Source organism: Manacus candei, unplaced genomic scaffold (assembly GCF_025592945.1).
Source record: "Manacus candei isolate 608988 ecotype Guabito, Panama unplaced genomic scaffold, ASM2559294v1 h1tg000036l, whole genome shotgun sequence".
Lineage (NCBI taxonomy): Eukaryota > Metazoa > Chordata > Aves > Passeriformes > Pipridae > Manacus > Manacus candei.
In genome coordinates this window covers 1,152,390-1,178,035 of record NW_026138084.1, presented here as the reverse complement: position 1 = coordinate 1,178,035, position 25,646 = coordinate 1,152,390, and the positions used below count along the sequence as shown (strand labels likewise).

The 25,646-nt window shown below is 41.0% G+C and overlaps 1 protein-coding gene across 4 annotated transcripts in view; it reads right to left on the bottom strand.

Annotated features, from left to right (window-relative positions):
- The window catches only part of ATP2B2 (ATPase plasma membrane Ca2+ transporting 2), a 361,992-nt gene extending 359,133 nt beyond the window's left edge, over positions 1-2,859 (bottom strand). For 2 of the 4 annotated variants that reach the window (XM_051793218.1, XM_051793221.1), the window contains exon 1: positions 2,740-2,859. The gene's annotated coding sequence lies outside the window, so the exon portion shown is untranslated. The remainder of the gene's footprint in view (positions 1-2,739) is intronic. The other 2 variants (XM_051793219.1, XM_051793220.1) reach the window with 1 other exon arrangement.
- Between the last annotated feature and the right edge of the window lie 22,787 nt (positions 2,860-25,646).

Here is a 25,646-nt window from a genome sequence, read left to right as displayed (position 1 = left end):
AACATTAAGTAGGTAACCTCTTAAAATAATATGATAGATGAATTTATTAAAGATAAATTTTAAAATAGATGGCTTCTCTGACTATTGCTCCTGCTTTCCCTTGGCAAAGGAACTGGGAATAATTAATGGATTTGGCTGCTTCTCTCCAGGGATGAAGATAATCGATCTGTGGGGGAAGGCCTTTATCTAGCACAGAGATAGTGCTGCTACAGCAGGAGGAAGAGAGGGGGAGAGGTGTTGGAGATCTTTTCCTGGCATACCTTCAGAGCTGCTTATCAGCTCCTATTGCTCAAACTGACTCAACTGCAGTACCTGAAACACTGGCAACGTGGCCAAGGATAATATTCTTTCTTTTATGAACTACACTTGAAGGGGGGGTGGTGGGAGGGAGAGAGGGAGGGTGTCCCTGTTGTTAACACAAAAAGCAAAACCCTCAGATAATCCAAAAGCAATAAACAGACTCCTTGTTCCTTCCTGGCAAATGCAGCTCTTTCACCAAGGACATTTTGTTCATGTATCAGTGGAAGGTGTCCCTGCCCACGGCAGGGGTGTGGAACTGGATGAGCTTTTATGGCCCCTTCCAACCCAAGCCATTCCAGGAGTCTGTACAGTCACAGTAAGTGTACAATCACTGGCCTGGCAACACATGCTGCAGATTTATCAGAATTAAAGGGGGTTGGTTTTTAGTTATTTACTTTACAATTGCTCAGTTCATTATCTACTCCACAGCTGAGTAGTTTTGGAAACAAAAACCTCTTTTTCAGTGTACAAGAGATGCAAGTTAATTCATCTCCACAGCACAACAGTGTGATCTAAACCTCCAACCTTTCCACATCTTCTGTAGCCCCAAACACCTCTCTTGGAGTGATCATTTAAGAAACCTAATTCTCAACAGTTCTGCAAATAAATAGTTTCCATGTAAGATTAATAATATCTTAATTTTCTGGAACAAACTACCAATGACTATTTATTTTTTTTTCCCCAAAAGCTTTATGACTCAGGATTAAATGAAAAAATTGTATCAGCCCCAAATAAGCCCAAAAGTCACACTTTGTGTATTTGATTCTCTGACAGAAAACAATTGAGAAGGTGGGGTTTTCTTTAAAACATTATTAGATAATCACATGGCATTGCTCAAAATAGCACATAAGTTAAAAACCTTTGACAGTCCACAGGAACTCAGTTTTCCCAAAGTCATTTTAAGAAAAATTAAAACACTTTGAAAGGAATCAGATTCTCCAGAAGGCTGGAGACCTCCTTCCTTGGAGGAAGACGTAATTCAGCTCATTAAAATCACTGTGCAAGTGAAATCCAACCAGAAGAGCCACAACCAGCTTAATAAACACTTAAAAAAGCAGCCCAGACTTTCACAGGAAGTTAAACTGTGTTGATTTCTTTTCCAAACCACCACAGAGTTTTCCTTTGGGAGGTGGGGGCAGTAGAGTGTGACAGTATTTCATCTATCACCAGAAATTAATCTGTATTACCACTGTCAATCACAGGGTGTTGATAAACTCATTATTCCAAATTAGCACAGACAACTAAAAGCTCTTAAAAAAAAAAAAATAAATCTAGTCCTACTGGTTTGTCAGAACTATGGTGACAAGGACTAATGTGGGAAACAGAAGTGGCACATGATCTAACTGATGCAAACAACTGTTTACTTAGGAAAGGTCAAGGTCTCAGTTTATACAACTTGGAGAACCAGCAATGGCTGAAAGTATCATCAAATTTTTAAAGAAAACATAATGGGATGAGAAGGTGTTCTTAGTTCATGTTACACGTTCAGTTCTGCAAGAAAATAAAGCAAGCAAACAGAAGTGATCAGCAGTATTTTCTTGATCACTCCAAACATACAAAAATCACCCTTTTGGTCTTCCTTTTAATCTCTGACCTCCTATTAAATAATAAACATTTTTCTTCTCAGCCTTATTTCAGAAGCATGTGAAAAAATTTCTTCATTTTCTTAAGATGCAGTTGATGATTTCATTAAACCCATTGTCTCCAATATATCTTTCAGTAGCAGATAAATAATTTAGCACCACACAGCTAAAAATCAAAACTTTAACCCAACATTTACTCTTGTAGTACATCATAACTGCATGTTCAAATCTTACTGTTCTTCCAGTGAATGTTTTGGCAATTCAATTCCAAATTACACCTAATTTTCTTTCTTTTTAGAAGTAATTAGGACAGGGAGAAAATATCCTAAGTGTAATATAATTTCAAGTCTTGATCTTGACACTAATAAATTGGTTAATTTGGGGTTAGAGAGAAAATATTTCTGACCTATATAGGCATGAATTCTGGACAGGAATATCAAACCATCCCCACAGAGTTTGCAGGGTGATTAGATCAGGCAGTGTGCAACACTGAATATAATTTTTATTCCCCACTTCTCCCTCATGACACACAAAGACACGTGGTTTTATGTCACATTTCTGGTCCTCCTCTCCCTTTCCTGCCCGGAATTCTCTCACAATCCAGGCTCCAGCGTGTGGTTTACAGCCAGTGCAGCAGAGCTGCTGTGGCACAGCTGCAGTACACTGCAGTTTCACCCAGGTCAAGGTTAAAAAGATGAGCTTTAAACACCCTGCTGCAGGCTGGAAAGGCTCCAGAGGTCACACACCTGCATCTGAACCCAAAGGAATTCCCAAGTGCCCACTGCTGCAACTGATCTACTCAGGAAACCTCTATTTCAATACTGCTCACAGAATAAAAAAAATGAAGATTTATTACCTGCAATCTGGACATCTGAAGGAAGGACAGAGCACAAGTTACATGTCCAGCAACATTCCACCTTCTGGGCTGAACACAGACTAGACAAAGTCATCAGAAAACACACCCTTTCAACTCCTGAAATCATCTGGATTTAATGGCTGGATCAGTAATCATTAAATGCTTTATGAAACTTGGAAGCACAGGGACAAAGTTCAACTCAAACAGCCATTCCTCTCCTAATAAGCTGGGTGAATATTCCATTCAAACAGCCGGGTTAAAATCCCACTTACTGTATCCACTAAGCACTAAAAGACCAACTAACCTTTTGCTACAGTTCTCAGATGCCATTCTGCTTTTCCACATCCATCACAATGTCCCAGGAAATACAGACACAAACAAAAGCAGAACATGAGAGGACACAAATCCCTCGGAGTTCAGTGGCTGTGACAATCATTCCCCGGGCAGGATGAGCAGAGAGGGCAGCAGGCACATCCCAGCATGTCCTCTTGGCTTTTTGTGGGATGGTTTTAATACACGTGCAATGAAAAATAAAACTCTTCCAGGAGACCAAACAACTGAAATGAAGCTCTCCCCGGGCAAAAATTCCACATTGAATTCAATTTTTTAGATACAATTATAACAAAAACACAGCAAACAATTAAATATTTGATATTGTAGTTAAAAAAATTAAGTGGTGAATTCAGGAAAATTAGTGGCAAAATGCACAGTCATTTTCACAGTAATAAAATCATTACCACTCCCCCCTTGAATTTGTATCCTTTCCCCTTTCTTCCTGCCATCTCAGGCTTTTCAATAGCCATTATGTGGCACACTTTAAACAATACACTTAGCTTTGTAAAAACTGAAACAATTGTTGAATATTGAAAAGAAACTACTATACTGGAATTTATTACCACATTTGAGAATAACTGTATATGACCTTTGGTTAAAGTCCATCAGATATTCCAGCACCAAACTCCCTCTTTGAATTTCCAGTGCTTTTACACAGCCTCATCCTGATACTGAAGAAAAAGTTTGACTATTTTAGGGAGCATTTGCAGCAAACAAAGCAATCCCTCCCCAACCTTAGTCTCCAGTTTTATTTTACTAAAAAAAATATTACAGTTTGGATCAAAGAAATCACTATTAAAGCTTTTCAAATGTCGGGTTTGGGGATTTTTTTATTTTAAGTGTCCAATACTCTTAGTCTGTAAAGCCAGATTGTTTTGTGGCCTTCAGCCACTTACATGTGAACATTCAAACTTCCCACTGGATGTGGTCAAAGTCAAATTTCAGCTGCTACCTTTCCTTTCCAAGAGAGCTGGAGATTGGAATTTCAAATGAACATGCAAGGTGTTAACAGCACAAATAATAACTGGCATTTGTGAAGACAGCATAAATTATTTGTCCAGCTTGTCAGGCAGCTACTATAAATCTTCCACAAAATCCCCAAAGACATGAACATTAGAAGATTGGCAGCAGAAAAATTTACAAAATACAAATAAATACAAAAATACTCCTATTTTTGGTACCATGCAAAAGGTCAGTTCTACACCATGGCTATAATCCAACAAAGCTTTTAATCATATAAGAGCAACTATTGCTAAGCATGACTTCAGCTCCTGTGTGTAACACACTGAATCATGCAGGACACCTGCAGGAAAATATTTCTTTTAATGCCAACGTTTTCATTTCTAATCTAATTAAGCAGTTGACTTCAAAAAAGCAATAATCAATCAGAGGTTTAATACTATTTTCATTGTTGTTATTCCTTCCAAACACAGGATCAGGGACTGCAAAGCTTCGTGTCCCACAGGCAGGTTGTGGCTGGGCATTAGGTTGTTGGGTTTGGAGGGTTTTGTTGTGGCTGTTTTTCCTCCCCACAAAGCAATTCCTAATTCCACACAGCTAGGATGACACCTCTTTCAGCTCAAGTAAAAAAATAGCCAAGTCTATTTTGATACAATTTTATTCAAAGTGTCAGTGGCTACAGGCTCTTATACTGTATTAAATATCCTGGGAAAACTGGAATCTTAAGCCTGAAAAAAACCAACAAACCAGCCCACCTCTCTCTATATATACACCTTTCCCTAGCCCATCAGAAATAAAGGCAACTTTCAATTTAGGATTCAGAATCCTGTCCTATAAGTATGCTTTATTTGCTTTCTTGCTCGTGCAAATGCTCTGGCCATTTTTTACTAGTACTTTTAATTTTCATATGACCTATTATTTTGACAGATAAACAAAAGGCTGAAGGAACAACAACAGAAATAAAACTAAACCCACAAAAAAAATAAATCAAAAAAACATGACAGAAGGAGTTCTGCTGTTAGCAAAGGCTCTCTCTTGGTACTTCACTGTCACTTCTACTTTTTGCCATACAAACAATTTTTGGGGTTCTGCTCTTCTGAAGGTTTCACCAACTATTATTACAGCACTGTTTAAATAACAATTCTGGGTGTAGAGACAAAGCAGTGGCATCATTCTTTTACATGAAAGCACTATTATAAGGAATATAAAAATCTCTAGGGTTTCCCTACGAAGTGTAAGTCTAAGTAAAACCAATTATTAAATATATTTGTCTTTATGTAAAGACATATTCACAGGCCAAGGTTTCAGGATGTTTCTTTTCCAAAGCCAACAGGCACAGTCTGTAGGACACACACAACAGGTCATGAGCACACACAGAACACACTGCACAGCCAAGAATATTCCAGCCAGCCCTTATCAATTCCCTTGGTGTTTTAGTCCCCAATCTATTTTGGCTTTTTTTTTTTTTTAACCTCTTTTACAGACGATGTTTCAGACACCATCTTGCTTCTTAATGAAGACCTGAATTGCAGACAAAGTGCAAGCAGTAAAGCAGAACAAACAGCTTTGATTATCTTCTTCAAATATTGTTACATTGACACAAAAGTGTTTGGCTCTCACAATGCCTTTTTCAGTGTTTGAGACGTGAATAGGTTCAGAGGAACAGCAGCACAATGAGGACGATTCAGTACCTCTTTCATAGACACACAAATGCATTGTCAGAGCAAACACTGCTTTCTACATTCACCAGTAGAGAGGCTGAAGAGGAAATTCTCACTGCACAGCACATCCCCATCCCACAACAGTAACCAGAATTATTCTACCAAGAAGAAATCAACTGGGAAAAAAAAAACAAAGCCTTGCCTATGTATATATATTTATACACACACACACACATATATATACACACACATACACACAAAATTAGATTGTCTCCTGAATATGTATTCTGCCAGCATGTACAGTTTAAAAAACCAATCCCATAAAACAGCAGGCATTAGCTTTTCTGGCTGAGGGGGATTCAACAAAAGCAGTAAAAAACTCCTCTCAATTTTAAAACCACTACAACTGGTACCATTAAATTTATTGGGAGTCTTTGAGGGACGAACAGAGAAGAAAATACCAGGCCAAAATTCATAAGAACATAATAAACATGTCAATTGTATTTTGCATTCTTCTGCCACTCATTCATTCAAGGATGCAAGATTTAAAAAAAAAAAGTATTTGACAACAGACATTACATCTAAACAAACAAAACAGTTTTCTAATTTTTTTTAGCATATTTTCTCTCTTGATTGACCAGCTTCTCTTTATATGGCGTGCGTCAACTTAATTTCTACCAGTTTGTCTCATCAACTTTCTAAAATAATTTCCCTCCTTCCTCAAGAAGAGCTTTCTGAGGATCACACGTTCCCCGCAGTACCCCTGAAATAGAGCCTTGCTGTTCCATCTGAGGAGAAAGCCCAGAATATCAGAGAGCCAATCTCCACAGCCCAAAACTGCCAGGGGAAAACAAGCCCTTGGGTTTGCATCAGTCTGATCCAAGGAAAAGGAGATCTGGAAGATGGAGATTCAGACAATGTCTTGGCACTTGGAATCTTCCAGCAAACAAAGCAAGTACATTTAAAAAAAAACATGAACACAGTAAATGTTCCTTTTCAGAACTGGGCAGGTGACAGGGAGGTGCCACTTGGACCACCAAGTGTAGAGGGAAAGAACCCAGAGCCTGAGTGGTTCCACTTGGAAGTGGATACTCTTGGAAGACAAAGCTTCACTCACCAGCCATTTGCAGCTTCTCTCACACCTGCTCTAAAACCAGAGTGCTGCTTTCCAAACTAAAAATAGGACCCACGATGTAACAATGCCCCTCAGGTTCATCTCCAGTTTTCACAGTTCACACAGGCCAGAGAGATGAGTTCAAATGCAACGTTCAGTGAAACACAGGACCCAGCTAAAGCCTGCCCTGACCAAAGAGGGCTGGCTTAGGGTCTCCTCAAGTATTTATCTGTGACATTCAGGAATAGAAAGAAAGAAGCATTGATGTAGCACAATTATCTTAAGTATCAGTTACCATCCCCAAAATGTACTACTTCTAAAATGTGACATTTCCAGGAAGAAAGCTGCTTAAATCAATCACTCAGCTGAAATATATATACTGTCAATACAACAAGCTCTCTTCTCTGGCAAGATGCCACATCAATTCTCTCATCTGCTGCTCCACTGCTGCAAGAGTTGTTTAGTTTTTTTTCCTAAGGGAACAGGAGAAAAATAACCTAAAAGATCATTCCTAAAATTTTACTAGAATTTTTGTGTCTGGTTCCCTGACTATAAACTCTGTCCCGTCTCACTAGTCCTGACTCTCATACACTGCTGAAAATACCATTTGTTATACACATTTGACAAAGTGTTGTTCACCCACATTCATTTTTTAACTTACACTGTGCTTTATAAAAGGAATAAGTAGATTTTGACAAGGGAGGAGAAGGCACAGCTATTGATCCAACGTACACGTCCACTCCTCTTCAGTCTTTTCCATTCATAAGAAGTCTTTTCTATTCCCAATGTTTTTACAAATTAAATTATGAAGAGAGATTTTAAACCATTGCCTTGTCATACTTCACATACACTTTCAGGAATTTTCATATATATGTTCCTTTCTACAGGAGAAGTTGAAGAAACTTGGGTTTTCTAAATGAAATAGTAAAAAACACATGACTCAGTCATATTGTAAGATATGAGGTCAGAAGGTAAAAGATTTTGAGCTCTGCACTCCAGTAGTGATTACTGTGAGCTGGTCAAAACCAAACCCAACTGTAACTTGAAGATCACCACCTGGGAAGAAACATGAAGACTCTTGAATAGTAGAAAGACAGCAGCAGAAGGCAAAAGGGGACTAGAAGGCTGTAAGCAGAAGGAAAGAGCTTGTCAAATGGCAAAAACTAAGGAAAAAAACCCACACAAACACATCAAAAACCAGCAGATTTTTACCCCAGATCCCAAATATTTGGTCCAGCTACTTTAATTTTTCCCTAAAAGTAGCTACCACGATACAGTCAATTCTCTTGGATGAAACAAAATGTTGAAATAATCTTTTCAAATCAAAGGAAGCTTTGAATTCTGTAGACAAATGTTCTCTGCCAATTTATGTCAATACAGATCACAGAATCATGGAATGGTTTGGGTTGGAAGGGACCCTAAAGATCACCTCGTTCCACCCCCTGCCATGGGTAGGGACACCTTCCACCAGCCCAGGTTGCTCCAAGTCCCCTCCAACCTGGCCTTGGACACTTCCAGGGATCCAGGGGCAGCCACAGCTTCTCTGGGCAACCTGTGCCAGGGCCTGCCCACCCTCACAGGGAAGAATTCCTTCTCAATATCTAATTTGTATATCTAAGCTAAATAAATATACATACTGCAAGTCTTCCATTTGTATATAGTGTTACATTCAGCAGCATACAGTGTTATATTCAGATGCAGGAATAAAAGGGGTTTATTTAGTTGTATTTCTCAGTGACAGCCAAAAGAATTTTTTCAACAAGTTCTACTGTTTAATCTCCCAAGTACAGAGGAGAATTCAATTTGCAATTTGTTTGTTTTCACTGCCCTAAACAGACTTATCCCAGCATAGAAATCAACAAAGTACCAAGGATGCTAAAGCCAGAACCAGTAAAACTCCAAACAAGAAAGGTGATCCAACTTCCCCAGTGACACAACAAACTAAGTGTAATCCAGCTGGAAATTCACTGGCTTGTGATTTGGAACTCCAGGTATTCCAACCAGAGCTGACTGGGGTATTTTCTTCCCATTGACAACACTATGGCTAAAAAGTCACTGAACAGAAAAGTACAGGCAGCAGCTTTACCCTCTCAAAGAATCTATGTTAAAACAGCTTTTTAACAATGCACACAAAAAGCTAAAAACTTTGCAGTGGGACATAAGGAAGAGATGAAGATTTTTATTCAAGTGTAAAAACCCCAAGAATATTCAGTATTCTGTGGTAGAAACAGAAGTAACAAAGAAGTGTAAATTAAGCAAACTATGCACAGAATTTCAGCCAATTGTATCTCCAAAGATTTCGCGGTGAGTTGATCAATTATTTTATGTTGATGTTATGCATTTTCTTCCAACAATTCCTAACTCCACTCAATGTCAAAGCTTTCCCAGTATCTCAACAAATACAAGAAAAATATGCACATTACTATAATTATTTCCTCCTTTGCTCATTCTCAAAAAAATATGACCATGTGCAGTCTGTGAAACAATTCAACATGTTGAGCCCTTCCCTTAAATCTCTTGTCTCCCCCTGCCTACCTTGGCACAAGAATTGTCCACAGCAAATCATCCCATGGTTGTTGGTGGTTTTATATAAAAAGTATTACCACCTTAAAACTTGTGGGGAAAAAAAAACAACAAAACAACAACAAAAAAAGAGAGAATAAAATATTTACAAAGGTATCTTTTCAACCCTGTGAATTTTTAATTATTGAATAATAATGCAGGTCTTAAAAAGCATTGCCTGATAAATGATCGCTGTCCACTACAGAGCCTCTCAAGTGTCACATCTGTTAAAATTTCATGGAGTCAGAAGCTTTAATGATGTCTGAAAATTATCTATTTTTAAACACCAAGATTAAATGGAAAAAGAAAAAAAGCATAACGAAATCATTTGGATAAAAGGTTCATTCAGAAAATGGTGGATAAAATCCAGAGCCTCAATAAGAGGGTATTACAAAATTGGGTATTACAAAAGGACTGCAAACAGATGCAAATCTACGTTTGTGACTTGCAATCACAACAGCAACAAGCAAACAAACAAACAAACAAAAAAATCACACCTACTGCAATATAACAAAAAAACTATTGTATGCACAGTGTTGGGGTTAGTTGCTGCTGCAGAAACACCAGAAGTATAATTTGTCTACAAGGACAGGCTTTGCTGAAAGAAATTGGTTTCTATCAGTCACTCTTGGCACTAAAAATTAAATAAAGAACTTCATGACTGATGTTGACAGTCTGGGAGAGCTGGGGCTGTTCAGCCTGGAGAAGGGAAGGCTCCAGGGAAACCTTAGAGCCTCTTCCAGTGCCTAAAGGGGATGGAGAGGGACTTGGGACAAGGGCCTGGAGTGACAGGACAAGAGGGAATGGCTTCAAATGGACAAAGGGCAGGGTTAGATGGGATACTGGGAAGGAATCCTTCCCTGGGAGGGTGGGCAGGCCCTGGCACAGGTTGCCCAGAGAAGCTGTGGCTGCCCCTGGATCCCTGGAAGTGTCCAAGGCCAGGTTGGACGGGGCTTGGAGCAGCCTGGGCTGGTGGAAGGTTCCCCATGGCAGGGGGTGGAATGGGGTGATCTTTGAAGTCCCTTCCCACCCAGGCCAGTGTGTGCTCCTGTGATCGAAGCAGAACACAGCGTTACACACGGGCACTTGAACAGCAACATAAAAGCCCAAAACCATCACACAGCTCAATGTTTTGTCTACAAAAACCTCTGCCTTTCAGAGAAAGGCATTTTATTATCCCCAGTCAACACTATTGAATGATCCCACGAGACCACAACTCCCCCCATTCCCTTCACCAAAGCAGGGGCTCTTTTTTCCCATTAAAGCCACGGACTCATCTCAGCCTCCCAGTGTTTAATATCATGTTACAGATGCTATACATTACAGAGCTGTACAAAACCCTCTGAGACACAGCTCAGTTTTTTATTTTCCTCCCCAAATTCACTCTCTTTCATTGCTTCATAACCTCTTTTGATAGAACAACAGCCTAAGCAAATGACTCCTCACCCCGGCATAACAAAATTAATTCTCTAGCCCAAGGCAAAGGAAAACGAACTATGTTAGCAAACAAATGGCAAAAAAAAAGGCAACTTAACTGCCAAAATCAGCTTCTGTTACAATATTTTAATAACTACTAGCTTTTCCAAATGAACATATTTGTAATACATGAAAATGAACGCGGCAAATCAGAAAAATAAAGTGAGAAAATACATTAATTTTTTATTAACGGAAAAAATCTCTTCAGAAAAAAATAAATCAGAGAATTGCTATGCAACACTGGTTATAGGGTTTGCATAAATCTTATATACTAATATTTAAGAAGATGTGTATTTTTATGAGAAAATTGTGGGTTAGAATTAAACTTGGAAGTATTTGCTTTTGGAGAAAAGCTAATCAAATGAACAGAAGAGGAAAACAAAACCGTAAATGTGACAGAAAAGAGGTGACATGACAAACACAAAACGCTATTTTCATTAAGTAGTTATTTGTTTTCTCTGTTGCAAATAAGCATCACAGAAAACACTATTAAACAATCACTAGGTGAATCAAAAACAAGTCTAGCGAGATGTCAATCTCAACGTGACCTGACAAGGAATTAAAAAACAACATGACAACTGGAAAACTGAAACTCAACCAAACCTCAGAAAAACAAAGCAAAAATAACAGTTAAAAACTAAATCTATAAATGCCCTTAAAAAATTAAAAGACATAAACAATATGCTCTACCATTTCAGCAAAACAGTGGAATGCTCCTTGGGAAATATTATGCATTCTAAATTAAGTCTGCAGATCCTGGGGATTATTTTATTGTGTGTTTGCATCTGTAGTCAAGTAGGTTTGCTGCGAGTTATATTCCTCTAGAACCTATAAGGCTGGAGCACCTCAAACTTTCTGACCTTGAAACACCAACATCTACAATCAAACACAGGAAAATCTTATTCAAATGGGCAGCAGAAAATATAGATTTAAATAACAGAAAATTATCTAAATCATAGAAATATAATTACACAGAAACTTCTAAATTCTTTCTTTTTGTGCTTTACCTGCACTCAGGAATCCTAATGTCTCTGTGCCAACAGATCTTTGGGCTTCCCCTCCAAGTCTCACAGTGTCAGTGGCACAAATAAAACAGCATTTGCTATAGATTGAGGCTCTGGAGATGGAGTAATTGCCGTGGTCCTTATAAGCAAACGTGACCAAAACAGTGATGTATTTGTCACAGAGTTTTCATTAGCAGGGCAGTTCTAGTTTAAGTCCAAGCACAAGATTGTAACTGGGGAAAAAAAAGCCTTTGAAATACTATTGGACTCATCTGGGGGTGGGCAAAACCAGCTTAATAAAGCAAATAGTAACAATTATACCTTGAAATGTGGCATTGAAAGTATTCCAACACAAAATCTATGGAGAGGAACACATTTGAAAAGAATTACCTCCCTCCAATTTTAACAGGAGGAGTTCAGAAGTGAAGGCAAAGCCCAAGACAGGAGTGTCCTTTTCCCACCTGGCCAATACACCTGCCACAGAATGTCTGACAAAACACCCAAGTTGAAAGCAATCAGGTCAAACACGACCAGAGCAGGTGACAGGCTGGGAAACCAAACAGAAAAAAGCCTTTCCTGCAAACATAAACCCCAAACAGCTCATTAGGGCATGACAAGGGTGACCAAACTGTGCTCTGCAGACGACCTGTGGTTCTCAAAACTCTTCTTGCCCAGCTCTGAGACACAAACACTGCTGTGCCCCACCTGCCTCACAGCCACTCCTGGTAGCTCCTGCAGCCCCAGGAACAGGCTGAATAAAGCCACCCTGTCTGCAGCAGCTCTCCTGCATCCCAGCCTGCTGCAGGGAACACAGCTGGCACCACTGGCTGCTCCAGCTGCAGCCCACTTGCCACACCACAGGGAGCTGAGGGAGAGGAAGGAATCCTTCAGCTCCTTCCCTTCATAGATCCTTGGGTATCAACATGGTGGGGTGGAACAAAGCTGCTTTGCTGGTTCTGGTGTTCATGCAGGTTAAACAAGCACTGGCACTCTTTGCTCCAGGCTGACTGGTTTCCCATGCCCAGGGTTTACTGCTGTAAATAAGAAGATCCCAACCCCAAAGCTGCTTCCTCGTCCTCCTGCACCATCTCGCTGCTGCCCAGAAGGAAAGGAGGGTCTGGGCACGTGAACTCCAGTCCTTCCCTTTGCCCAAACTCTGTGCACAACTATTTGCAAAGGCCCTGAATCCTGTCTTGTTTATCTTAATCCACAGCAATGAATGTTACTTAGAGGATTTAAAACTTTTGCCTTTAATACATCTGCAGCTCAAAGCTTCCATGAAATCACAGAATAGTCAGGGTTGGAAGGGACCTCTGGAGATCATGTAGTCCTACCCCCCTGAAAAGGCAGGGTCACCCAGAACAGGTTTCAAGTAGGGCCACCAGCTTCTGCAAAATGTCATCAAATTCCCCCACTTGGTTGCCTTATTTACTTTTGAACACTAAACCAAATTAAGCCATAAGCAAATAAACAATAAAAAAAAAAGGCAATAAAAAAATAGAGCCAAGTCCTTTGCTCAAGGGGATTGCAGCATCAGAAATATTGCTGCAGTTAGTATTCTCCAATTTAAAATTCTCATTAAAGAATTCATATTACTTATGATTCTATACAATATTCTAATCATACTGTATTACTTTTTTCCATTAAGGAGTCAGTAAATTCAGAGCACAAGATCTTTTTCCTCCTCCCGACAGCCAGCAGGGACAGAAAGACATCCCACACAGATCTATCTTGTAGGTTTATATCTACAGATTAACACCAGAAGTATAAATCATTTCTGAGCAAGTCCAGGAGGCTCCTTTTTTTTTTTCCCCAGTATCTTGCTGGAAATAAGAATCTAACCTTTTCCCTGAAAATGCATCAAAGATAAATGACAGAAAGCATATCTCTTTAAGACTATATTTCACCTGCATTTAACCTTGTCCAAATTTAACTGTGGCCAACTTAGCAGAGTGTCCAGCTACAAACACATGGGTCACACTTCAGTTTTTCTGCTGAGAAATAAGATTTGCAAACTTATATGCAGCATGCAGCCAACCTCGGATCTTGAAAGTTAAATACCTGCGTATATCTCTGGTTCTGACTCTGCAAGTCTTACACTTCCTCTTATTTGCCATCAGTTTTTCCAAAGAGCAAACAATCAGAACCAAATGTTTTGCTGTGTCAGCACAGCCTCAGTTGGAGGGCTAAGATTCAGTTCACAGAAAGGCAATGAATGCATGAAAACAGGGGGGGAAAAATTGTTGAATTAATCTTTCTTTTTGGTTTGCTTTAATTTTAAGAAAGCACCCATGAAAAGTACTCAGACGGCTCAAAGAATCAGCCTGCAGAAATAATAATCTTGTTTTATTTATAGTCAGGGTCATGGGAAATCTGTCCTGAAACATAAAAAAATACAGCTTCCCAGATTAGTTTTGGTATGGGAATTCAAAGAATGAATAGCTATGGGAAAGTTTAAATTCTCAACAAATACACCTGAGTGTCCTTGCTCAAAATGATTTGTACTTTCTGACACTCATTAAGCAGCGAGCACAAAGGCAAATGTAAATGCTGGAGTAACTGGGACAAATTATTGTGGTAACTTACTGTTTACTAAGAGTACCTGCATCTGGAATGTTTACAGACTGAAGTCTGTGATCATGGTTAATTACTGCACGATTAAGATAAAATCTGAATGATTTTATTTTACAAGAAAAAAAATTATAAAACTACAGTATTAAATTAATTAATAAAAGCAATCACTAAAATCTTATTAAATAGCCCATATATAGAAGTCTGCTGCCCATGCTATTGAATTAGTTGTATTGGTAACACTTCTTATCCCTAAAATACCCCTGATGGCAAGAGGATGTGTTTCTTGTACTCTTCTTGCTGTCAGGTGCTTGCACAACATTTTCTGTCACTTCTGCTTCCCAGTTTGAAAAGCTGTTTATTCTGAGCACTGCATCAGCAAAGTACAACAGCACAAACAAAGCACCACGGAACCAAGCCTGAACCCTGGGATGGCCACTGACCTTGAAGAAATGATTCTGTCTCAGTTCACTTTGTGTTCTCCCAAGCCCAGGCACTCCCCTGCTGCTGCACTCCTGGCAGTGGGGCAGCTCTGTCCCCCGCAGCACCACGAGTGGAGGGAGGAGATCTTTGTTATTAATACATTGCTAGCTGGACAGACACTTGTGACTTCTGACAGTCTTTAGAAATGCCACCAGACTTGAGTCATCTACGTCTCAGAACGTTTGATTACTCTCAAAGAAACACCACCTTACTGAAGGGTTCTATTCATTCTTAATTTTCCTTTGATAAATACATGCTTTTGGTTTCATCCTTTCAGGAAAATCAAGCACAGAAGCCGAATCTTAACAGCAAACCCACGTTGTGGCATACTCTCCAAGGCCTCCAAGGCTCACCATTTCTGAAGGCAGCTTTCTGCTGCCCTTGCACAGTCTGGCAGAGCATGACCAGAGCCCTGAACATCAGATATTCCTTTAAAACAACAGAGGGGACACCAGCACATGCTTGAGCAGCCCCTCATGTCTTAGAGCACAAGCAAGGGGAATAAGGAAACCTTTGTGATTCTGTAAAGCAGAACCATTATGTTCTCTGCAGCACCTTCAATAGTCCACTCTGTTCTCACTGCTGCCAGCAGGACCTGAGCAGACCACGGGTGACAAGACCAGGCTACACAGAACAAGCTCTGTGTCACACAGAACAGGTGCCCACCTGCACTGAGGTGGCTCAGGAAGGAATCCCCTCTGAGCTCACTGCCATAGGAATGGGGTTTTTTCCCTTCAGAAATGCTGCAATTACCTCTGTCAACACTGCAGGTAAGTTGAGTGGTGGTGTCAGGTGCCTGCCAGCTGGAATGCAGCCTGGAATGCAGCACCTACGGTCCCAGCTGCTCTGTATCTCTTCCATCACATTCTCAAAGGCACGGGCTTGGCCCCCTCAAAAGGCAATAACGTTTCTAGTGAAGCACATTCATTAACCAGCGTGAGAATCTACAGCAGCACTCAGCTGACACGTGGTCCTGGAGCACCACTCTGAGCTGTGCTTTCTCCTGGACACACACAAATACCTGCCTGAACCTCTTATTTCCTCTGGTTTCTATCTACCCTTATAGGTACACCCTGGTTTTTATTTATATACCCTTTCTATCTACCCATATTAAGGTTTCTATCTACCCTTATATCCCTTTTCTTTTCCATTTTCCCTGCCTTCACCAAGAATACAGCTTTGTATGATGCCTTCACTGGACTGAGTGTGCACTGCTACTCGGGTCATACATGTGCCATTTACCTGTGGATTCTCAAATATAAATATATTATATGCATATTTAATTCAACAATGCTAAACTGGCCCTGTAAAAAGTGCTATCCAGTGTTTTCCTCCACTGGAAATGAGTGAACATGATGATAAAGTTTCCATTTCTCTATGCCACCAACTGAAATCCCTATTACTACATTGTGCCTGGAGTTAGCCAGATTCAGGGGGGGTGGCAATGGGATTTTTCACTGGTTTTTTTTTTGTTTGTTTAGGCAGTTGGTTTGGGTTTGTTTGTTTTTTTGGGAGGGGTTGGTTGTTAATTGGGGTTGAGGGGATTGATTTTATTTTGATTTTTTTTGCTTGCTTGGTTGGTTTTTCTTTTAGTTGAGGGGCGATTTAATGATGGATTTCCTTAAAAAGAAAAAAAAGTGGTTATTTAAAGCACACAGACAAGCTCCACTTCCCTGAACAAATTCAAAACCACACCAGGTGAAAATTACTGTGTGTACAGAGCAGAGCCTATTTCATGCAGTCCTCTGCTCATTTCTATTGGGTCAACAGACTCCCCAATCTAGTTGCTGCTTCCTTCCCTGCATGCAGGGGTCCACTGAAGTGCAATATCCACCTTTGACATCAGTCCTCCTCAAACCAGGAGGGAGTGCAGCTTATAAAAGGACCACAGACTCCACAGCATCTTTCAAAGTGAACATCACACTCTTGAACAGTAACTGCATTTGTTTCCTTGCCATCCAAGCAGCTGCAAGAAGTGCTGCTTTTCTTGGTGAAAGCACACACTCAACCCCAAACCTCATCTTTTTAAAGCAAACCAAAAACCTGACAAAACTGAATATAAGAGTATGAAGAAACTATTATATTAGTCAAGCTATAAGTTTCACAGTTGGTTTTTTTTAGATGACTACAATAAAAACCAATGACTTGCCAATCCAATAATTTCAGAATCTATACTGGAAGAAAATAAAAGTACTGCTTTTCAACCCAGGTATGGATCAACAGTGGAATTGGTACAATACACGCTCACCTGGCATTCTGACCAGGAACAGAACTTCCCAGGTTTTCACTCTAAAGCTTTCCAGGTGAACATTAGAACTCAAACCCACCTGACAAGAGTCCTGATTACTTCAGTTGAGGACAAGTGTCCACATTAATCAATCATCCATTTTCTAAGCACACAGAGCAGAAGAGCTCACACACTTCGTTACATCAGCATCCAAGGGGGACAGAAACCAACCATCATCCCAGTTCCTGAGACTTTATCAGTTCCACAGGAGACTGACACCAACCCTAAACATCCATGGGAATCAATTGCTCCTCTTAACAGCTTTAGGAGTTCACACAAACTGCTTCTCCTTAATAATAACTATTTGGTCTTATCAACAAGGGAGCCAGAGCAGCAAATGTTGTGATGTGAGCACTAATTAATTTGCTCTTTGTCACTCTTCCCATTGAGTGCCCTGAATTCCTGATTTCTATCACCACTTTTCCCATATACCTTAATCATTTCTGTCCTTCACACTGCTTGAGTGCCTTACAAAGCCAAGGATTTCTCTGGTTCTTGCAGTGGGGTAGGACAGTTCACTGAGCAAAACCTCTTATCACCTCCCGCTCGCTGCTGCTCACACCACAGGGGACTGCACTGAGACCACGGATTTATATCATCAGCAAAGTCAAATCTCCTCCTGCTGACACACAAAAAACTTCCTTAACTTCTGGAACTGACTAGAAATTACCCACAAAAGTACCTACCTTACAAAACAAGACAAACAGAAACACAGTTAAGGTGAATGCAAAGCCCCTCTCAACTTAGTCAAGCCTTTGAGGGAAGCACAAACCCAGTGAAGAATCCATGTCTGGCTCTCAGCAGCCAGAGTACCTGCATTTCACCCTGCTCAGGACCTATTTCTTCTTGTCTGAAATGATCAGGAAAGATATCCAGTGGTGCACTGCAGAAAAGCAACAGTCCCTTGCTATCCTGCACAGGTAAGTTGAATTTTAGACCTTAAAGCCTAGGCCTTTAAAGCATAATATTTTGTGAAAGGTGGATCGTGTAGGAACTCCAAATTTAGGTTTCCTAATGAGATCATCCAGGAAAACATTTGTATCATATTAATACATCCATGTCCAGTCTGATCTCCCTTTTTAAAGAGTTGTTCTGTGTAAGTACAGAAAGCCTCTAGGAAAACATGCTTATTTTTGCTTAAAGTATTCTAAAAATATTACTTCCAAACGAGGACCTCATTTGCACGACGAATGCAGTGTCAGAACCATGTTTCAATGAAGATGTCATGCTTACAGGAGTTATTCTGCACCAAACTTCACTTGTGACAAGTTCATTTCATTTTCATCATCGTGAAGAGAATCAAAGCTCTTCCCCAGTGAGAATCCTTTGCTCATGCAGTAACTCAGACCAAGGAATGCAATCCAGTTGAGTTCATCCCTACTTTTCTGGACAAATATTTAAAAACAATCATGTCCAAAGCTAACAGGTAGGACATATTTTACCCGTGCTTTCCACTGTAATTCTTGCAGGAGTAAATGCAACTATTAAAGAAAAATACTGCTAAAACCACTGAAGGTTTTTCTTCCTGCTGCACTATGGATTTAAATTAAAGAGTCCATTAAGCACCAAGGCTTTACAAGTGAAGAAAAATTGGATTACTCTCTCAATTAAAACAAAATAAAAAAAAACGAAAACAACAACAAAAAAGTTCAGTGTCTGCTTTGTAAATACTGAAGCCAATATTCTTCAGCTGCCTGCACAACACAAAGAAAACCAGGGCACATTTACTGAGAGACAGACCTATGTACCAATCTCCTGTCTCGAGAGAAAGCAAACTCAGAAAGCTCAGATCCTGTACACTTGTTTTCTCTCCTCAGCCTGAAAATTTGGGGAATTAATGATGAAGTCATGAAGGAAACCTTAAATAGACTCTTTCCACCATCACCAGACTCACTTTCTCAGATTTTATCTGCTTCAGTTTCCCACTCAAATCTTATATTAGATTTTTTTCCCCTTTCTTTCTCCACCTCCAAGCTTTCCCATTTTCTTACATAATGCTGAATAAATATGTTATAGCCAGAGAGGATTTCTACCTGTTATGTAACTCGCATTTTTGAAGGCAGCTTCCCATCACATTTTTACTGACAGAGCCTTCAGTGGAACCAGGAGCCATAGTGATGTAAGGGGAATGTGCCTAAACTTAAACAACCAGCCACATTTATGCTACATTAGAAATGCTAACTGGGATGAAAATTCATTTCATCAATATGCATATGGGGTTGACAATGTTGAGGAAAATATTAACATATGGATATAAACATCAGCAAAACTATTAATTGTCACAGAACAAGGCAGCAATTTAAGTGTGCTGAGCAGACACATCACAGCTAAACTGGAAAGAACAGTCATGTTCTAATTCTGAAACAGGCCAGGATATGTTTCTGGATGCCCAGAAACAGATGCTTCCCAGAGCCAGAGAAATTTTGAACAATCTCCTCCAAAAAGTGCTGTGAACACCTCTAAAAAACCTCAGATGAACTTCTCAGATTTTGGACCACGATATCTGTCCAAAAGCTAAAAGCTCTTTAGCTCTGGTTACAACTTTAAAAAAAAAAAAAAAAATTAAAAATTCCACCTTTCTCTGGCCACCACCTGTTTGTTCACACAGTAATGCTGGATATAATAGCAAGGTGTCCAGATTATAAAATATGTTTATGTTCATCAATATACAATCAGCAGTGGATGGCAAAAGCTCTGTGTAGCAGAGAGCCTGATGTTTCCAGACAGGACAGCAGCAGTGGTTACAGAAACAGAGCAAGATGAGAGCTAATATGTTCTCTTCTCCCTCACCATAAGAAACACACTCACTATTTTATCTCAGCAGGATGCTTAGTTTCAGCACTATAGTTTTCTGATGAATAATAGTTATTTTATATTTTAAAAAATAAAATTAATTGTGGTCATTTTCCTCCCACTTTAGTTAGGAATTAATAATACAGTGATGTACCCTTATCAGTAACATGCAGAAACAAAAAATATATTTAAAAGACTGGCTTTAAGTTTGATAACAAGAATAATTATACAAAGGATACAGGTGTTACACTGCCATCATCTCCTCTCAGTATGTGCCCTGCATGTGGAATTTTTAAGAAATGCAAAGAAAACTCCATAAAGCTATTAGGTTGTAATTGGATTTAATATAATCAGCTGCTTTCACTTGCAGTTTTATGCTAGAAAACAGAGATTATAGGAAAAGAAACTTTGTGTGTTCACTCAGTGACTTGAGTTGCTTCAAGGAGACCATGCAACAATCAGAAAGGTCAGATTTTTTTCCTTCCATATGGCGTTAAATAAATGGCAGCACGGAGCAGTGCAAATTTTGTTTTTCAATGGGTACAGCATTCGGGGTCTTGCGTTCTAAAAGAAGAAAAAGCAGCTCTTTGCTCAGCACCAAGGGCTTTATTGCACACCGTGAAAACCGGGTATCTGGGAACTCGGAGATTACCGACACAAAACACCATTAAGACGGTGCCAAAAAAGATTTATAGACGGGGCAGGAGGGACCTTGAAACGTCTGCTTTGATTCTGGCTTCCTTGGAAAGCTTTCCTTCCTCCAGGCACCCAAACCCCGCCCTGGGGCACCCAGAGGGCGCAGCTCGGGGTGCGCTGCTGCTGCTGCGGGGGGACCGCAGGGGCTCTGAGGGCAAAGTCAGGGTCTGCTGCGGGAAACACAGACAAAATGCCGTGTGTGGGGGTGACAAATCCATCACTCGCAGCACGGCGGGGTTTGGGGTCTGCCGAGCGGGGAGCGGGGAGATGCTCCCGCCGCGCCGCGGGACCTGGAGCGGGGCGGTGGAGGCGGCGGGGGCAGCGCAGCCCCGAGGGGCCGAGCGGGGTCGGCACCGGGGGCACCGAGGGGTCCCGGGGGTGGGAACCGAGGGGTTCGAGGGGTGCCGGGGGTGGGAACCGAGGGGTTCGAGGGGTGCCGGGGGTGGGAACCGAGGGGTTCGAGGGGTGCCGGGGGATCCCCCAAACCGTCCCTCCCCGAGGGATCTCGGGGGGATGCCCCGTGCCGTCCCTCCCCGAGGAGTCCCGGGGGATCCCTCCCGCCGTCCCTCCCTCGGATCGCTGCCCGCCCGGGCGAGCGGCCCCCTCTGGCGGCCAAGGCAGGGGGAGCCCCCGCGGCCCCTGGGAGGGCTCGGTGTGACCCCCCCCCCCCCTTCTGAGAGAGGTCCAGTTTTTGGCCACGGACCCTCACGGGGTCCTGGTGCAATGGGGACATCAACACCAAGGCCAGCTGGTGTCATTTGGAGCTCCCTCATCTAACCGCGAGCAGCAGCTGGGGTTAAGCGCACCCTTCGCGTTCCCCCAAGCCCGGGATCGACAACATCGGATATTCGGTCCGTGTTCAATAACTCAAACGCCGCCGAGTCAAACGCAGGCACCCGCATGTGAGTGGTAAGGCCACTGCTGCAGCCCCGTGAGGAGCTGCATCCCTAAGTGCTGCAAACCCAAGCAGGGTTTAAAAACCCCATCTCCGACCAGTCCAGGAGGCTGCTGACACAGAGCGAACATCTTATCTTCCTTTATCCTGAGCAGATCGCCTCATCAGCTACTGAAAGAGTTCTCTGCAAGAGAGGGATGTTTAACATCCACTCTTTTGTCCTGGATCTTAAAACCCCTTTTAGAAAATAATAGCTCGAAAAACATATTTTTTTTTATCTTAAGTAGATGTCAACTCGGTAGTTGAAGTTTGAATACGGTCTTCAATAGGGAATAATTCAGAAGTGAAGATAAGGCAAAGGATGAGGGAAGTGGTCACCCCCTCCCCTTGTGAGCACCCCATTACAACCCAAGGGCTTTCTACAGCACGCATTTGAGAAAATGCCATTAAGTGGAGAAGAGGGAGCCAGACAGATATATTAGTGCTCATACACACATATAAACATAAAGAGAATACTTGGCTGAAAAAAAACGAAGAAAAATCTAGCTACCAAGCTCAGGGACAAACCTGTTTCTATCCTTAGGTTAAAGGAATGACAAACACGCAGTAAACCCTGCGTGGCCCAGAATGTGATCACACAGGGCACACGTACTCATTTCACCACTGACAAGTGATGGTTAGCAGAGAAGTGCCAAGAATATCACTAACAGGGATTTGGAACCTCTGTTTGGATAAGGCATTCGATTCCTTGAAGCCTTGAAAAAAGAAAGAAAAAAAAAGAAAAAGCCCATGTTTCTGTGTTCATTTCCCCACTGCAGTAAGAGGATGTCTTTAGTCTCTCAGCAGACAGAGAGCATGGAAAAAAAACAGGCATTGTGAAGGGACCAAGCCAATGTAAGCACTGGCTTGGGTGGCACCAGTCTCTCACTCAGGGTGGGTTTTTTGTTGTAAAAAAAGAATTTTTCACATAACTTTGAGCATCTCTAAATAAGAATTCATAATCAAATGAGTGTTTATTCTGCCTGTGCTACAACACAAATTAGACTTGCCCAGTTCAGCACAGACCTAATAGTCTCAGCTTGCTCTTGGTGCCACAGTGCTCGGCATCCTGCACCAGCACAAGCAGAATGAGCTCTGCCTAGACACACATTGATGTCTTTTTGGGTGCCAGCTCAGGCAGGAGAGCCTAAAGCCACAGTGCAGAGCCCAGCAAGCAGCACTACAAGCAACAATGCCAGTTCCTTGGCCCCAAGAAGAGTGACAGCAGAACACACAGTGTTTCTGGCCAGATGAATGTCTGGGGTATCTGTCCATCTCAAACACAAAAACAAGTTTGGTGACATAGTTCTGTGCATGTGAGTGTAAAAAATTTCCTTGATATATGCCATGATATCAGCTTGTTCTGCTGTTGTCTCACTCTCTGGGCATAACTACCACCAGTGAGTATTTTATACTAACAACTGCATGGAAATCAGCCTCCCACATCAGCAGTGATGTGGTTTACAGCTGGTTTGGTTACTGTATGAACAATCAGTGGTGCTGAAGGGTTAGAGATCAACACAGACACATTGTGGTTTATATGCACTGAGAGACAGGTAGTGATGGTTGATGAAAGTATTAATGTGCAAATATACCAATAATATCATATTAACTCTTCACAGAAAGAGCAAAACATCATTGATACCCGTTGGAGTGTTTAGTCTATGTGTAAACATTCCTATGAGCTCTCCTGCTCACCCTGTACCTTCTGTGGGCACCATAAAAACACCCTGGAAAAGCAGCAAATTCAGTGCATGATACATGACAGCACAAGCACTAAAATCTCCCACGTTGGCAAGAACACTGAGGGGGGAAAAGTCTCTAATTGCACATTAGTCTGCAAAGTTGGTATGTTATCACTATCCAGCAAAATTCAACTAAAGTTCTGACTAGTCATGGGTGTAAATGTGGTACCAAAGAACTGGAAACTCATACAAGTGGTGCTTTGCTCCTTTCTAACATTTAACTGCCACACTTTCTAATGTTTTTGTCTTGAATTCTAAGAGAAGCAAAACCGCACTATAAGTAAAAATTTTTGGTCCAAAGTAAAAACTCAACAAGATAGATTACAGCCAAAAGGCAAAAAGAAGCATTTAAAGATAATTCAAAGGTACACAAATGAGTTTTTCATCCTCTTTCTTACTTTACCCCACTCTTATAAAAAAAAATACTCTAAGCAAGAAGTGTTTCACAGACTATATTCCTGAGAGTTAAATTTTGCACAGGTTTTTTGTTGGGTTTCGGGTTTTTTAAGGCCACCCCTATGCTCTATTTAGTTCTGCCTTCCCACTCACCCACAACACTTTAAAATTTACAAGTTAGAGTGATATCAGCAGCTTTGATAAAATTTATTCCCCCTCCCAACAAATCTTGCTTCTGAACCTTCAGCCATTTCAGCTGCCATAAATCAATCACTGCCAGGTTTCACACAGGCACTGAAGTCCACCACAGTTCACAGAAAAGTTCATTTAAAGCATATAATGAGCAAAACAAAAACCAGGAGGTGATGTAACCCCTTGGAAGTATAAAAGCAATTCAAACCCAGCCTTTTCCACCACTGCAAGATCAGCTTTACTTGGAGGACTGTAAGGGAGCTCCCACTCAGGGCAGACACACACTGGAGTCCCATGTGCAGAGCAAGATATGTGGGAAAAAGATACATAAGAGGGGGAAAGAGTCAAGGCAGAAAAAGGATTTAATTTCTATCCATGTTCTTGCTCATTGCAAGCAAGACTCCCGAAGTATTAATCCTGCCTTCCAGAAATTATACCAACAGACAACCTGGAGTTATCCTTGTAAAATGTGGGCTAATTTTAGGACAAAGGCCATGCTATTCACTCAAATTAAATTATACCCATTTACACCAAAAGTGAAATATAATGTGCTATTTTAGGGTTTTCAAGCAAATATTTGGTTAAACTGATTTACAGCAATGCATTAAAAGACAGCATAAAATAGCAACTTATCCCTTTTGTCACCTACAGTATGCATTTAAATCATTTTACATAAATAAAAGCGCCAGAGAATACCTGCAATAATCTTAAAGTAGAGGTTTTTGAAACATCCATAACCATGCAAAGTAAAAAAAAACGTACTTTTTTCCAGACAAAGCTTCTGCATTATGTATGCCCAGTAGAAACACCTTTGCCCGAAACCAATTGAAACCATCCATCTGGAGCAAACAAGAAAATTAAGCACTTGAGAAAAAAAAAAAATCACAGCTTACCACCCTCGACCCAGGGAGCCTAAACCTTATTTTACACAATAATTCTCAAGTATTAATGTTGTCCAGTAGCATTCTATAAGAGCAACTAATCTCCTTAGCTGAAATCCACTGACTGGAAACATATTGAATATACTATGAGAACAGTTTGAAATTACAACCTAAGCTGCCAGAGGAAAACAATGGCAGTCCCATAAAACATTCTGCAAGCAGAGAGAGGAGGAGAGACAGGAACAGCAGAGCCCAGACCAGATGAGAACAAAACAAGTTCAGTCTCAAGAGTTTTAACACTTTCACTGAGCCTACCTCCTCACTGATGGTCTTCCCATCCCTTGGGAAATAGAGAATGGGAACTTCTGCACGTCCTTCTTTCATCCTCTTCACAGCTTGGCACAGGAACATCCAAACAGCTCCAAGTTTTGCAAGAAATGCCCACCATTGCCTAGAAATTCTGATTTCTCCCCAGTGTAGATGACACCCTGGTAAGCTCAGCACGCTGGCTGGGGTTTACACCAGCTCAGTTAAGTCCCTGCCTTCTGACCACCAGCACTTGCCAACAGCCACTGGAAATGGGAGACCCCAGTGAGCAAATAGGAGGGGAAAAACAGCTGGGGTGATATTCTGACCTAATTCAAGTCAGCTGTGTTTGATTTAAATCACTAATGAGTGAAAACAAGAAGCCTGGCTTCCTATTCTAGATCATTCCGTGAAATGAAATCTTCTTTTATCATTTTGATTTGAATCATTTTGTGCTGGTTTGATTTTTCATGGCAGTTCCTGGCCTCAGAAGCCAGATACCAACAACTGGTA